Source organism: Eschrichtius robustus, chromosome 13 (genome assembly GCF_028021215.1).
Source record: "Eschrichtius robustus isolate mEscRob2 chromosome 13, mEscRob2.pri, whole genome shotgun sequence".
In the NCBI taxonomy this organism is placed as follows: Eukaryota; Metazoa; Chordata; class Mammalia; order Artiodactyla; family Eschrichtiidae; genus Eschrichtius; species Eschrichtius robustus.
The window spans coordinates 89,944,220-89,960,378 of NC_090836.1; the positions used below are offsets into that span (position 1 = coordinate 89,944,220).

General features: G+C 42.7%; 1 long non-coding RNA gene across 1 annotated transcript in view; it reads left to right on the top strand.

The window, feature by feature from the left end:
• LOC137775530 (uncharacterized) overlaps positions 1–16,159 on the top strand; it is a 134,003-nt gene that overhangs the window by 33,085 nt on the left and 84,759 nt on the right. The window contains exon 2 of the long non-coding RNA XR_011076040.1: positions 7,032–7,236. This is a non-coding gene — a long non-coding RNA (uncharacterized lncRNA). The remainder of the gene's footprint in view (positions 1–7,031; positions 7,237–16,159) is intronic.

Genomic DNA, 16,159 nt, shown 5'->3' on the forward strand with positions numbered 1-16,159 from the left:
CACCTCAGCCACGTGAGGATCACCGGATGCCTGGAAGGAGTCTGGAGACAGGGAGAAGCGTTTATTCTCCTTGGCTCTGAACTACTGATGGAGCTTGGAGAGAACAAAAAGAGCTCAGGGTGATGCCCGGTGTCACGGGACCAGTAAAAGCCGGAAGCATCACAGGGGGCACCAAATTCTCAAGGGAGGGAAACAACTTTGTGAGAAAATTAGGAAGCAAGACGTCCGGGTGTGTCTCCCTGGATGCCATTCGGTGTTCCAGGATAGGGAAGTGAACCGGGCTTTTCTATGCAAAGCGGGTACTGAGTCTGACCTCCAATAGCTCTGAAATCTTTAGGCTGGAAGCAGGAACAAACTGATATTCTAAAGCTGCCACAGGTTATTTTCCCTGTACGGATAGAAGCAGAATTCATCTTTGGAGTAAGGCTGGTCTTTTATTTTGTGAAAAACATAACATACTGGCGTACACAAGGTCAAGTTAAACTGCTAGTCTACAGTGAAGTTTGAGACAGAATAGCTCAACTACTTTGCATGACAATGTATCATAATATAACAAATTGCAACTCTGGAAAGTATTACATGTCTGAGGGGAGTTGGGGGCTTGGATTCCAGGACACTGGTGATGGTGGGAGGTGGGCTGGCCCTCAACATGGCAGAGGGCAGAGGAGCGCTTCAGTCTCAAGCAGGTTGCTGGTGGGAGGGCACGGGTGATGGACCCCAGGAGCAATGATATCTGATGTCCACTTTTTTAAAAATTAATTAATTAATTAATTAATTAATTAATTAATTTATGACTGTGTTGGGTCTTCGTTTTTGTGCGAGGGCTTTCTCTAGTTGTGGCAAGCGGGGGCCACTCTTCATCACGGTGCGCGGGCCTCTCACTATCGCGGCCTCTCTTGTTGCGGAGCACAGGCTCCAGACGCGCAGGCTCAGTAATTGTGGCTCACGGGCCCAGTTGCTCCACGGCATGTGGGATCTTCCCGGACCAGGGCTCGAACCCGTGTCCCCTGCATCAGCGGGCAGATTCTCAACCACTGCGCCACCAGGGAAGCCCCTGTTTCCTTATTTTTAAAATTGATGTGGCAGACACATGATTTTTAAGATTCCCCCCAAATCTGTAATTCAGGAGTTATGAATATAGCAAAGTGAAAACCTGCCATTTTTGACTTCCCAGAACCATATTTTCCATCAGGGAATGACACTCCTTCCACTGCATGTGGTTCTGATGGGCTGGAAATCGTTGATTCATGGCACCCACCCCCTCAACTTTCCCCACCACAGAAATGGGCAGGAGCCCCAAGCTAGAACCTACCGTTTCACCCTCTTACAACAGTAATTGGTCAGGGGTTCTTATGGTAGAATAATGTATATGATGGCCTCTTAGTGGAGATCTGCTCATTTATTAGAGAGAGTGTATCTACAAAATGAAGCTAACACAGAAAAATATCAGCAAGAAGTGAAGAAAAAGAAGATCTCCAATAATATTTTCTAAGTTCCTGGATCAAGCTGTGCCTAAAGCCAACCACCTCTGAACTTTTCATGTGAGCCAACAAACCCTGATTTGGCTTAAACCAAACCTTAGATTCTGTACTTACATCCAAAGAAGTTATGAATAATGTATAAATAGTAGTCTTTGAGTTTAAAATAAAATATATCCAGAACCACACACTGTTTTGCCTGGATACGTATAAAATAAACTTTATTGATTAGGATGAGATAACAAGAGATACAACAGGTGTCTTAGTATTTAACACAAAGCGTGTGCCTGCACTATTCACTTTAAAAGTGAATGAACTTAGAAGTACTTTTTAAAATTTAGTTTCATTCTGTAAGAGGCAACCTAAAGAATAGCTAAATAATATAATTTTAAAGATTTGAAGAATCCTTGTCAGTAGGCACTTGCTCTTATTTTCTCACAATACTGGAGGAAGATAGTTTCTAAACAAAATTTCTGATTTGCTGTAGGGAAACCACGTGGAGCAGCTGCCAGGTTTTCTACAATGTACCGGCCACCACGTCGCTGCCACTCTCTGTCCCCAGCACAGACAACTGGTCCAGGAGTAGAAATACCTTACAAGCTGGAGGAATCAGCTTCTTCCCACCTGGAATATGAAGCTTGAACAGAGAGACAGAGACTAAAAATCGGGGCACTGGGTCACATGAAGAGTCCACCCAAATGAGAAGGAACATAAACATGTGCTTCTGTATTTCAGGGAATGTGCTTGTTTCTGCTTTTTAAATTCTGGATTGTCTATTCCTCCAATCCTAGGAGCTTCCCAACATATTTTTCCAGAATGTTTTTCTTCAATTAGACAGTGTTGGGGTTTGAGGCTGACAATGAAAGAAGCCTCACTTAATTCACATGTGGTGAGAGAAGAGGACATTTAAAAGTGGACATCAGGGCTTCCCTGGTGGCGCAGTGGTTGAGAGTCTGCCTGCCAATGCAGGGCACACGGGTTCGAGCCCTGGTCTGGGAAGATCCCACATGTCACGGAGCAACTAAGCCCATGCACCACAACTACTGAGCCTGCGCTCTAGAGCCCACGAGCCACAGCTACTGAGCCCACGTGCCACAACTACTGAAGCCCGCATGCCTAGAGCCTGTGCTCCGCAACAAGAGAAGCCACTGCAATGAGAAGCCCGTGCACAGCAACGAAGACCCAAAGCAGCCAAAAATAAATAAATAAATAAATAAATTTATAAAAAAGTAAAAATAAAAAAATAAGGAAACAGAACAGAATTGAATAAACTACTTATTCATTCAACAATGCTATGTTTTGCAGATATAATTGTGGCCAAGACAATCCTAGTCCCTACCTCCAAGAAACACTTTGTCGGTAGGAAAAAAGATAGACAAGAGTCTATTATAACAGCATGGTACATGTCACTGAGAAAAGAATGGGTGTGTTATGGGAGCACATATGAGGGGGTCACTAACCCAATTTGAGGGACCCTCTATGAGGAAGAAATGTCAAACACCCAAAGAATGCATGTATTAGCTAAGAGAACGCTAGCTGTGCAACAAGCAAACCCTCACATTTCAGTGACATGATAGACGTTTCCTTCTCACTCGTGTAACTGACAATGTGATTGGTCTGTGGGTGGTCTTTCTTACAGTGATTCAGGGTTCCAGCTCCTTTCATCTTATTATAGTTCCACCATCCCCTAAGACGTTGGAGTCCTTACGTGTGGTTTTCAGATGAGGATATAGGGAGAAGACATACCTGCTTCTTAACCACTTTGGCCCAGAAGTGACAGGCATGCTTAAACTCACATTCCACTGGTGAGATCTAGTCACATGGCCCCACCTGGATGCAGGGGGCTTAGAAATACAGTTGCTGACTTGGTAGCCACAGCCCAGTGACAACTTTACACTATGGAAGGTGAACATGGAGCTTTGGTGTCCCTGACTCAAGAAATTAGCCAAGCTATGACAGAGGAAAGGCTTGGTGTTCTAGCAAAAGGTTGGTGCATTTTTAAAAAGCCCAGAGGTGAGGAAAAATCAGGGTCCAATTGAAGCAAAACTGCCAGATTTAGCAAATAAAAAGAGAGAGCTTCCAGTCAATTTGAATGTCAGATATCCCAAATATTCCATGGTACATACTTTATAAAGATTACTCATTGTCGCTCTGATATTTACACTTAACCCGGCATTGTGCATTTTATCTGACAATCCTCTGTTTGCAGAAAGAGCAGATTATTCAGGATGACTGGCCTATAGAGTTTGGGTGGGTGGAAATGGGGATTATGAAGCTGGGGACGAAAGCATAGGCCAGGTTTGTGAAGGTCCTTGTGAGCTGTGTTACACATTTATCCTGATAGCAGAGGGGAGTTATTACAGGGTTTTAAACTGGGGACAGGGGGTGAGACTGGCTCAGATCTGCATTTTAGGAAATTCCAGGGGTGGTGAAGAATATGAATTACAATGAGGTGACAGAGGGGGTGACCACAGGCAAGGAGATAGTGGCAAAAGCAGGACCAAATCCAAGTTTAAGTCTGAATCCATCAGTTCATGATGCTGCAGGGTTCTTAGCAGTTTGGAATAGTGGAAATGTAACCGAGCAAGACCCTATGGGGCCTTCCCAGGACAGAGCCACCCCCCCATGTCTGTGTGCCTCTTGTTTGTAGTAAAATTTTAGCCTCCTAGACCTTCTGAGTTCCAACAAATAAATTTAATCAGAAGCAAGAAAATGCAGAAACACAGGAAAAGAGTCAAGCAAGAAAAAATAATAATTTAGCCATTAAAGTCAAGGACATTTAGCTCCTCCTTAAGGGCTACAGATAATATTCTGAGCCACGTCCTATGAGCTGTTTCACAGATACTGAAATCCCCACCAGGTGGAAGAAGTTAACTGTTTGCTGCCCACAAGCAAGTAGACCCCAGATGGGTTGCAACCAGAAGGTTGATGATGTTGACTCCCAATTACCGCATGAGGAACCAATCAGAAGAATGTTCACGAGCTGATCACACACTGCACCACTCCCCTCCCTCACCTTGTCTTTAAAACCCTTTCTCTGAAAGCCATCTGGGAGTTGGTGTCTTTTAAGCACTGGCTGCCTGGACTCCTTGCTTGGTGCCCTGCAATGAACGCTGCACTTTCCTTCACCACAACCCGGTGTCAGTAAATTAACTTCACTGCTTGCAAATGACCCAAGTTTGGTAACAAGTAGCAGGGGCCGGGAGACTCCGGGCCCAATTCTGAACAGCTGGGTAGTCACTAGACTTTTCTAAGCCTCCCTGTCCTAGAGGCTTAAGTTCCTCTGGAGTTCGAGGATTCCACCTACTCTGCAGAACAAGTCTATCTCTGCATTCTTGTTCCTTCCCCACTCCCAAACCCTGAAAGTCTGAGTGCTTCACAGTCAAACACCAGACCCTGCCTGGCTCTGGCACTTATATAATTGTCAGAATCTTCACAGTGTTTTTCTTCTATCAACAGTTTGGTGCTATCAGCTCCAGCTGCCACTGGCAAATCCATCACATTAAGCCGCAAGAAGTCACACCTGTCAGGCCCAAGCTGTTTATCTCAATAATTTCCCCACATAAAGACAAACAGCTGACTATTTATTTTCCTTCCTGACATACATAAGGCTGTTAAAAGTCTGAGTGTGCTGGCAGTTTACACGAAGCTAACCTTAATTGCATACTAGGGCACCATAAAAGGATGATCAGGCCTCATTAGCTAGCGACCAATTTTACATTTTTCTCCCCTGACCAAAACTGTTTAAAAATGTGGGGTACTATCTCCTCCCAGGCAGACATAAATTTCAGTGCTGTCAAAATGCCCTTGCTGAATTCCAACTTTTCTCATGCTTGAAAGTGTTCAGTGTGTCAGCTTGGGCCACAGAAGGGTTGTATCTTCCTTGGTTCCCCACCCACAACCCGAAATGAGTGAAAATCTCGTATTTACAGCACAATCTCAGATAACCCAAAGGGCGTTCTCCTGATCCAATTTTTTTCCTGATTAGGGGTTAATCAGAAATATTTTCAGCCATCCTTGTGGAAAGTTTTCCTGCCCTTCCTATTACTTATGGGCCACCTATGCTGTGGCAAGCAGACTGATAATCAGGGCATTATCTCAGTATCCACCACTGCAGCCCAAATATCTTCCACTGCAATATTCCTCCTTTTCTCAGCAGAACAGAGCCCAAACCTCCAAAGGTCACTCGGTAAGCTGATAAGTTTTTTTTTTTTTAAATGCATGCTTATATGACACCTGTCACAATACAATCTAGTAAAATTGTTTCGAATGAAGTTCAAGACAAAGCACTATTAGAGCCATCTTACAGAAAAACCCAGCGAACTTCTTGGCCAACCCAATAGAACTCCCGCCAAGACAAGTGAGGGCACAATCCTGTCCTATCAGCCCCGCTGCCTCTACAAGAGAGCTAAGAAAAATAAACGAAGAGAATATCTTATACAGTGGGGAGCTGCATGGGCACGTTACGGAACTCGGTTCATTTGCCCCCCACGCAGCAAGCCTAACGCAGAGATGCTGAGCTTTGCAACACAGAAAGGGCTCAGTTCACCGGGCAGCCAAGCGAGGAGACGGGAGCACAGATCTCCAGCGCACCTGCAGGAAGGCGGCGGTAGATTTAAGGGGTATTTATGGATAGAGCTGAGGCGTGGGGAGCGTGGGGAAAGCTGATCAGAAGTAAAGTTACGGTCGTCTGTGGTTCTGCACAGGCGCAACTAAGCTACACGCTTCTTCCTGGGACAGAGTCCACGCTCTTAGGGCAGAGTTTTGGGCCCTCTGACGTCAAAAGGTCACCTGACAGACATTCGCGCATGCCCAGTTGGTGGGTTGGGCGTCTCCACTCGTTTTAACCAGCTCGAGTTGGAACTGGACGCCGCTGACTCCGAATTTCTGTAAAACAACTTGGGCAAACATCTTGTTTAGGCCATGTGAGGCTTGGAGGACGAGCAGGATTTTGTAAAAACAAAGCAAGCTGGATCAGAGAAGGCCGGTTACAGGTTTAATGGATCTACCCGATGATTACCTTGGTTTCAGGTGTAGGTCAGTGTTTTTGCTGTTTCATAGGACTACGGGTCAGATGCAGGGGTGGAGTGGAGTGGCATAGAGAGTGTTAGAAGGAGCCCTGGATGGCCTGGGCAGTAGGAAATGATGTGACCTTGGACAAGTCACTTCCTTTCCCCATGCTGCAGTTTCTTGCCTCTGAGATGAAGGAGTTGTACAGGGACCCTTGCTGGAGTCTCTTTCAGCTGTAACCTCTCTGATTCTATGTTGGACCTTTAGCTAAGTAGAGCCCCTGGAAGTTGTTTGAGATAAATTTCTAACCCAAATTATTATATTTTAAAGGATTTGCCTTTTCTCCTTCATGTAGAGGATGGCAAATGAGCCCAGTGATCAAGGGTTTCTGACCGTTGGGTTGCAGTAAGTTGAGGTTTTGCTCTGTGTTTGTTGGTACATGACCTCATCCCAGGACAGGGGACTCAGCACTGCCAGGGATTTTTTTTTTTTTTTTTCCAGAGATGTATTCACTAATCCTTTTTGTTATTCTTGTTTTTCAAGCAATTAATGAAGCCCCAGCACCCCGAAGACCCCCCAAGTTTTCAAAGTTTGCCCTGCTGCCTGCTGTTCTCCACGGAGAAGCTGCCAGTGGGCCTCAGAACTCTTCCTGGGTTAGTTTGCCCCAGCACGTGCATAGCCTCAAATGGCTCCTTGGGCAGCCTCTGGACTCTGGCTCTCGGATCTTAACTGGCTGATGGCACCCCAGGTGAGTCTAGTAAAGGTGCGGCTGTCTGGCTCAGAGAGGACATCAACCAGAGGAGTAAGTGTCAAAGTTTTCCTTTCTCATTTTCTGCTTTTCCATCTCTCTGTGTGTCTCTCTCCTTCTCCACCCCATTTTATGGTCAGATTGCTTGGTTTTGCATCTATAAGTACGAAATATCTGTGGAGGAGCAGTGGAATGGAATGGTGCTTCTCTCTCAAGAGGGTCTGAACTATGATGTATCTTCTTTCTTGTGTATTCTGATTTCTTTCCTTTTTTAAAATGTGCAAAGTGTAAACAATGCACGTGTTGGAGTTGGAGACCTTGGTTCTGAGTTCTGAGAGCTGTGTGACTCTGGGAAGTTACTTAACCTCTCTGAACCTCACTTTTCTCAGTCCAAATGTGACATCATCTACACTGATACTGTGGTGATTGCTTTCTAACTTGTCTTCCTCCAAGTCACTCTCCTAGGGCAGATGGCTAGAGCTTTAAAGAACATAAAGCAAGCCTTAAAAAATTTATTAAAAAAATTTTTACCTTTTTTATTTTTTTAACAATCGGTAGATTCTTTTTAACACAATTTATTTAAACTGAAAAGAAAAAAAAAAAAAACCCAAATCTTGTTAAATTGTGCCATGGCCCTGTTCAGTATCCATCTCTGACTTCCCAAAGTATTTAGAATAAATTCCAAGCTCTTTGTTGTGGTCTGAGAAGCCCTGCATGGCCTCACCTCACACCTTGCTGCCCTCACTCACTAGGTTCCCCCCACCATTCTTACTGCCCCAGGGCCCTTGCATATACTGTTCCTTCTGTTCAGAATAACCTCTCTCTACTCTTCTAGTAACTGATCCTTTGATCCCCAAGTCTCACTTTAAATGTTACCTCCTGAAACAGACTTTCCTTGACTCCCCTCCCCAACCAAATTTGGTGTCTCTGGTTATAGTCTTTATAATTAAAAAATTTTACTTTTATTTTTAAAAATTGTGGTAAAAGATACAGAACATAAACATTTACCATCTTAACTGTTTTTAAGTGTATAGTTCAGTGGCATTAAGTACATTCACATTCTGGAGGAACTGTTGTCACCATCCATCTCCAGAACTTTTTTTCATCTTCCAAAATGGAATCTCTGTACTTATTAAACAAAAACTCACCATTCCCTTCTCTCAAGCACCTGGTAACCACCGTTATACTTTCTGTCTCTAAGAATTTGACTACTCTATTCCTCATATAAGTGGAATCATACAGTATTTGTCCTTTTGTGACTGGCTTTTTTCACTTAGCATAGTGTCTTCGAGATTCATCCGTGTTGTACCACGTGTCAGTATTTCCTTCCATTTTTAAGGCTGAATAATGTTCCTTTGTATGTGTATACCACATTTTCTTTATCCATTCATCTGTGGATGGACACTTGGGTTGCTTCCATCTTTTATATTACATTTGTTATTGTGAATGATGCTGCTTTGAACGTGAGTATACGGTTATATTCTTTTATAGCGTTTTGTGCTTTTCCTTCAGATCTTGTGTGTTTATTCATTTACTCTCTAATCCTCCAGTAAACTTTAAGACATATAACAGGAACTGTTAACTGTTTTGTTTTGTACTATGATGTACCAGCTGCCTTTGCAGCATCTGGTATGTGGTGTTATGACATGAACGTCAGAGCTAACTTGTTTGTGTTCGAATCCTGCCTCTACTCCTTAATCGCTATGTGACTGTAAGCAAGTAACTTAACCTCTCTGTGCCTCAGTTTCCTCACCTATATAAGATGAGTACTTGCCTCCTAGGATTATTGAAGGCATATATGTAAAGGGCTTAGAAGAAAGCCTGACCCATAATAAATGTTCAATAAATGTGCACCGTTATTACTGTCCTAGTAGATGCTCAAATATTTATTGAGCCAATATGTTAAAAGAATGAGATGACGCTGGAGATGAATCTATTTGTTTCCCTCCTTGTCTCTGTCTTTTGTATGCATCTTCATCGTCCTGCTCTTCACTGCAGGTGTAGATGCTAATGGAAGGCATTTTCCAGCATCTCAGTATGCTCATTAGAACGCCATTAGCAGAGCCTCTGTGAAGCTGTGGTTCTCAGCCTCGTGCACATTAGAATGACCTGGGGAATTATATTTAATATCTTGTAATAACCTATAATGGAAAAGAATCTGAAAAAGAATATATACATATGTGTGTATATATGTATAACTTTTATATTTATCTATATCTATATAATGGAATCACTTTGCTGTACACCTGAAACTAACACAACATTGTAAATCAGCTATACTTCAACAACAACAAAAAGAATGACCTGGGGAGCTTTAAAAAATCCTGTTGCCTAGGCTGCACCTAGATCAGTTACATCAGCAACTCTGGAGGTAAGAGCCGGGCTTCAGTCTTTTTAAAGCTCCCCGGGTCATTGTGATATGTAGGCAAGGCTGAAAGTCATTGATCTAACGAACGCCTGGGAGAAGCTGGGAGGTAGCACCGGAGGGCTGGATGCTTGGGCTCAGCTGCTCAGAATCTAAGCATGCCTGAGTTTGGGGAGGTTTCTGTAACCTTAAAGAACAGACCTGTCGCTAACAAAAGAACCTACCCATGGTCGACAGTCATATGAACACATGTTCAACCTCATGAGAAAATCAAGGAAGGGCAGATTAAAAGACTGGGGTGACTATTCATTTGCTCCCCATCAAATTGGTACAGATTTAAAAATAATAATGATACCTCTGGTTTAAGGTTATGGGGAATTGGGCGAGCTGGGACAGTCTGTCTGGAGAACACTTCAGCATTAAATGTCAAAATCTTTATAGGCTTTCATATCAGGTCTATTATGTATGGTTAAACAAAACAATTGACTTGAAAAAAATTGTATTATTTTTTTCTGGCTACATAATTTATATATGTTCATTATAAATTAAAAGAAAAGTGATCTATAGCCCCACCAATCTAACATTGACTAACATTTTGCTGTCTATCTTTCAGACATTTTTATACATGTATTTATAAATTTTTAAGAAAATGTAAGCGTATTATGACTACCATTTTATAACCTGCTGGTTTTTTCTACTTTATCATATTTCATATATTGTTGGTGCCAAATAAATACTTCTCATCTGCTTAAATGAATTAATATTTTCCAACAATGTAATTTTTTAAAAAATTAATTAATTTATTATTTATGGCTGTGTTGGGTCTTCGTTTCTGTGCGAGGGCTTTCTCTAGTTGCGGCAAGTGGGGGCCACTCTTCATCGCGGTGCGTGGGCGTCTCATTATCGCGGCCTCTCTTGTTGCGGAGCACAGGCTCCAGATGCACAGGCTCAGTAGTTGTGGCTCACGGGCCCAGTTGCTCCGCGGCCTGTGGGATCTTCCCAGACCAGGGCTCGAACCCGTGTCCCCTGCACTGGCAGGCAGATTCTCAACCACTGCGCCACCAGGGAAGCCCCAATGTAATTTTTAATAGCTTGAGATTTGACTTTTATGATGTACCGTGATTTAACTAATCCTGTATTGTTGGATATTTCTATTACAAATTACTTTGTCATCAATTTTTGTCTTAGTCCATTTGAATGGCTATAACAGAATGCCATAGACTGGGTGGCTTATAAACAACAGAACTTTATTTCTCCTAGTTCTGGAGGCTGGAACTTCAAGATCTGGGTGCCTGTATGGTTGGGTTCTGATGAGAACTCTCTTCTGGGTTTCAGATTGCTGATTTCTCCTTGCGACCTCACATGTTGTAAGGGGCAAGGGCACTCTCAGGCCTCTTTTATAGGACTAATCCCATCAGGAGGGCTCCACTCTCATGACCTGATCACCCCCCAAAGGCCTCAACCTCCAAATACCGTACACTGGGGATTAGGTTTCAACATAAGAGTTTTGAGAGAACACAAACGTTTAGTCTATAGCAATACTCTTGTAGATAAATCTTTGGGTATGTTCAGTTATATCCTTAGTATAAATTTTTAGTATAAAGTGGAATTATTGGGATAAAGAATATATACCTGTATAAGGCCTTGTTTCCCTTTTAGCTTTCAAAGCTTAAACATAATGCATCTAGGTGTGCTAATAATGACTAGTAGCAATAGTCTCTGATATAAGTACATTGTTTGTAAACGGAAGTGGCAAAGGAGGCAGATACAATTAAAGAGAGGCTCAACCCAATCCTTAGTTAATCATGGTGTATATTAGCTGGTTGTTGTATTTTAGGGACTATTATCTACACCTGTGTGTGTGTGTGCACGTGTGTGGGCATGTGCTTGTGAGCATATACAGTATACGTCCTGCTGATTCCCTCATGTAGACCAACAAGCTAGCAGTCCCTGTTCTAAGTAATCTCCTTTCATAGTCTTGACCCACCATTTTGTCCTTATTTTCCTAGCTGATTTGCAGAACCCTACCCCATACCCTGGCTTCCGACATCTGTTTTTGTTCTGCCTTGGAATCTGCATTTGCAGTAGAGTTGGCAAGCCAGTTAGGAGCCCAGAGTTTGGGCTGGAGATGAAGATCGCCTTCTGCCAACGTTGGCTTTCATGGGACCTGCCCAACTGGGCTTCTTCCTGGTCCCCCTCCTCCTACTCCCACTAAGGGGCATCCAGGCTACGGGGGGGTCCCTGGAAGATCACAGATCTGGGGTGGGCAGCCCTTCCACTGGTATGCAGCCAAAAGGAGACTCTTCCTCTTCCCATGAGTAGGTTTCCAAATGCTTCCTGAAAGTCACCTTCTTCCTCCTTCCCTCCATGGCTGTTTCTTGATTCTTCCTCTTCCTCTTCTTCCTCTTCATGTGGAAGCATTTTTCAAATAAGAAAATGGAGAATTATATGAATGAGAAAAAGGTCACATTTAATGCCAAAAAATTGGGATTAAAATAACAACATGCAGCAAAAAGCCTCCAAAGCTCGTATAACATCTGTTTTCTGGGCAATGGAGAAGCCCTCTTTGTAGTTGAAACCCAAATCGTGATCCTCAGGGGCTGCTGGGGAGTCAGAAACTGGAATAGTGAGATACACACTGGGCTTTGGAAGAAAGTTGGAATCTAAATGGCAGCTCCAGCCATAATTATTTATGAAAAGTCAGAGACCAGGGCAAGGTATTTACTTGATTTTTAATCATAAAGCCCTCTCTAGGTTAGTTGATTCAGAGCCCAGAGATAAAGCTGGCTTTCTTGTAAGATGACTGTGAAAACAAGCAAGGAAAACCACACTGTTCTAACCTGGAGGCTGATTGCAAGGGCCTTTATCAAAATGTTATTCTTTTCCAAAATACATTCATCATGTTCAACAAGGCTTCGTCCTGGTGTCATGAAGGAAAGTCTTGCCTCAGGTTAAACTAGCAGCATTCAGGAAAAAAATAATCCTCTGACTACATCCAGGGAGCTGTCAGCATGATTAATTAGCCCCGAGGGTCCCGGGTGGGTGATAAGGACCAACACGTTCTTGCCTACTCTTTGTGCTTAGTCAATGATACGGGCTTGGGTTTGGGTCCCCTGCATGTCACCCTCATTCTGGGGAAATGTGCCCTTATACCTGTCTTGGGGAAGTCAGTGGGCAGCTTTGGGTTTAAAACCTGAAAGGCAGGAGTGCAGGCTGGTTTCTGTGCCACATTTACTCTATACCGTTGAGTAAGTTTCTTGGTACGTCTCTGCAGCTTAGTTTTCTCAAATTTAATGCAGCTCTGAAAGCACCTTGTTATCGGACTATGGTCCACCTCTCCAACTTCATCTGTCCCCCCTTCCCTCAGATAGGATGCTACACCCGAGCTTGATAGGGCTGCTTTCAGCTCTTTCAACTTTCCTTTCCTCCTCTTGTCTCTAGCCATAACCCAAGCCCTGCCCTCGGTCTACTACAGAACATACTTTCCTCTCTTCTTTGCTTGGCTAACTCATGCGTATCCTTCAAGCCTGAACTTAAACATAGCCCTCTTTGCGAAGTCTTGCTGGAGGCTCCTTTGGTTAGTTAGGTACCCTTAGCACTCTGTCCTTCCCTACAGTGGCGCTAACCTCTCATACTGTGATGGCTAATTCGTGGCTGCCCCAGCTGGCCTTTGGGATTCTTGAAGTCAGGGGAAGTGTCTTTCTCATCACAGTAGGTAGAGCACCTAAGTACACTGCCTGGCACATGGAAGAGGCTCAAAAAATAATGAGATAACAGTATGAGGTGAAATAAGAGGAATCCTATTTGGTGAATGGCACAAACGTTTTGAGTGTAAACACTATCCTAATATCCTAAAATTTGCATCGTTATCCCTCCTCCTCACCTCCACACACATGCATGACAGTTGCTGGCCTTTTGATACCCATTTATTGAGAAATAGGAAATGACAAAAGTCACTGTAAATTAGCAATGCCTTTAAATTAATTTATATTTTACTAATCACCGTAACATCAACGTGTGAAAGTACTTATACGTATAAGTAGTGGAATACGCCATCAGAGACTAACATTGTGTTTTAAATTTACTTTTCAGCCTGAGAAGTGAATAATATTGCTTTTAGAATCCTTGAAGGTAGTACGTCCCACACACCTCCGTTCTCCCTGTCCCTCCAATTCCCCCTACTTGGGGTGGGTATGAGAATCTCAAAATCACTTGGAAAGTTTCTCTGGAAGAGTAAATCACTTTTGAGTCACCAAGAACCATTATTACTATTATTATTATTATTAATACTAGTAGTAGTACTGTGGTTATTATTACTCACTTAGAAGTATGATATATAGACCCACAGTTTGGGGAAAAGAGTGTAATCAGATTCTTTGTGTTTTGAAGGTGTATAGGAAAACTGCTATCACCCTTGACAGAAAATAGACAGCAGTTCTGGGGCCAAGAGCTGGCAGGTATCATAAGCCATCCTGACTCAGTGCTGCTGGGAGGATTAGACTTCAAATAAGCCTAAAAACTCAGGCTCTGAGTTCCATCTTGCAAACCTAAGCATTTCAGAGCTTAATCCTGAGTAACTAAGATCATCCTGCTCCAAAGGACTTCAGTGACCACAGTGAGTTGCCATAGCAGCCAAGCGTTGGACCTGTAGGACCAGTCTTCAATGGCAACATGGTCATAGAAGACTGATCAGTCCCTAGTTCTCTGTCTGCTTGGGTGGGAAATCAGATTGACACCCTTCTGGACTATAAAAGTTCCTGAGGTTCTTGGACAATGTAAAGGAAGGAATTGCTGAAAGGAAGAAGAGAATGGATTTTCTGCTAATAAATTTAGTAGGGATCGCTCATGAAAAATTAGTGGTAATGAGTTTCACAGGTAGGGAAACAGCATAGACACAGGCAAGGAGGTGAGAAAATGTGGGGTTGATGGGGTAAGAAGAGCAGCTTGGCTTAGTTTAATTCATAAGGAAGAAACAACATGTAATAGTTGAGAGATTGGGTTATGGAGTCAAACAGACTTGAGGTCTTTTTTTTTCCCCTCTCTCTTGGTTTCTGATGTTTTATTTTTTTCCCCAGGAATTTATTATGAAAAATTTCAAGCATACAGAAAAGGTTAAATAATTTTACAGTGAACACATCACTAGATTCTACAATTCACAGTTTACTATAGTTGTTTTACCATTTATCTGTCTATCCACCCATCAATCTATTTTTTTTAATGCGTTTCACAGTAAATTGCAGACGTCAGTCCCGTCTCGCCTAAATCCTTTGGATGCATGCCATTAACTAGAGTTTAATATTTGTGGTTCTTTAAAAATTTTTCCTTTCGAGATGAAATTTACATACAATGAAATGCACAAATCTTAAGTGTCCCATTCAGTGAGTTTTGATATATGTGTAACCCAATGCTCTATCAAGATATAAAACATTTCTGTCACCCTAGAAAATTCCCTCATGACTCTTCCCAACCATTCCCTGCTCCCACACCCCCAGAGGCAACCATTGTTCGGATCTTTTTCCACTATAAATTAGTTTTGCCTGTTCTAGAATGTTTATGAATGGAGTTGTACAGTTTGCACATTTTTGTGTAAGGTTTCTTTCACTCAGTACAGTGCTTTTGAGACTTACCCATATTATCGCATGCATGGTACTTCATTCCATTTTTATTGCCAAGGAGTCCCCTTTTGTGCCATGTACCACAGTTTGCATCTCCATTGTCCTATTGATGGACACCTCAGCTGTTTCCAGTTTTTGACTATTACAAATAAAGCTGCTATGAACATTCTTGTACAAGTGTTTTAGAGGGAATAGGTTCTTGTTTCACTTGGGTAAATGCCTAGGAGTAGAATTGTTGGGTCTGTAAGGTAGGTGATGTTGAGAGACAACATGATTTCTCACATTTCTGTAGATCTGACGAGCAGGGGCACCAACTGCATTCATTCCAGGCTATTTCGTCAAGAATGTTTGTATTTGTGAACAGTCTTGGAAGATATGGTGTCTCCCTCTAGGACAAGAGGTAACTTTGTTTACTGTCTAGTGTAATGTCTTCTTCCAGGGCAAGGGGCAGGCAGGCTTACTTTCCTTTGGAAAAGATTTGGGTTCCCTAAGGTCTTTCCTAAAGGGTTCCTCCCCTGGAATCCAGCCTACCATATGTGCAGATGTCACCTGGTCCTCTTCATGTCACCCTGTGATTAGGGCGTGGGGACTGACACTGGCTGATACTCTGACTACTGCCATAACTGTGACTAATAAACTGTTCTTTTTCTCTAACTCAAGTCCCATAACTTCTGCCAGCATCTAAGAAGCCGTGGCAGACTAACTTATTAGATTGAAGTATAGTAAAATCTTCGACACGTCACAGTTTTTGTAGGTATATGTTTAGTGGTTAAGAAACTAGCAGACCTTTATTTTTTTTACAAAGTTGTGTATCATTTCTTCTAACTTTGTATTTTTTTCCAAGCTTCAGTTCGATATGAATTTAGAATGAGCTGGTCAATTTCTGTAAAACAAAGCACTGAAGGGATTATTATTGTGATTGCCTTGATTCTGTGAATCAACT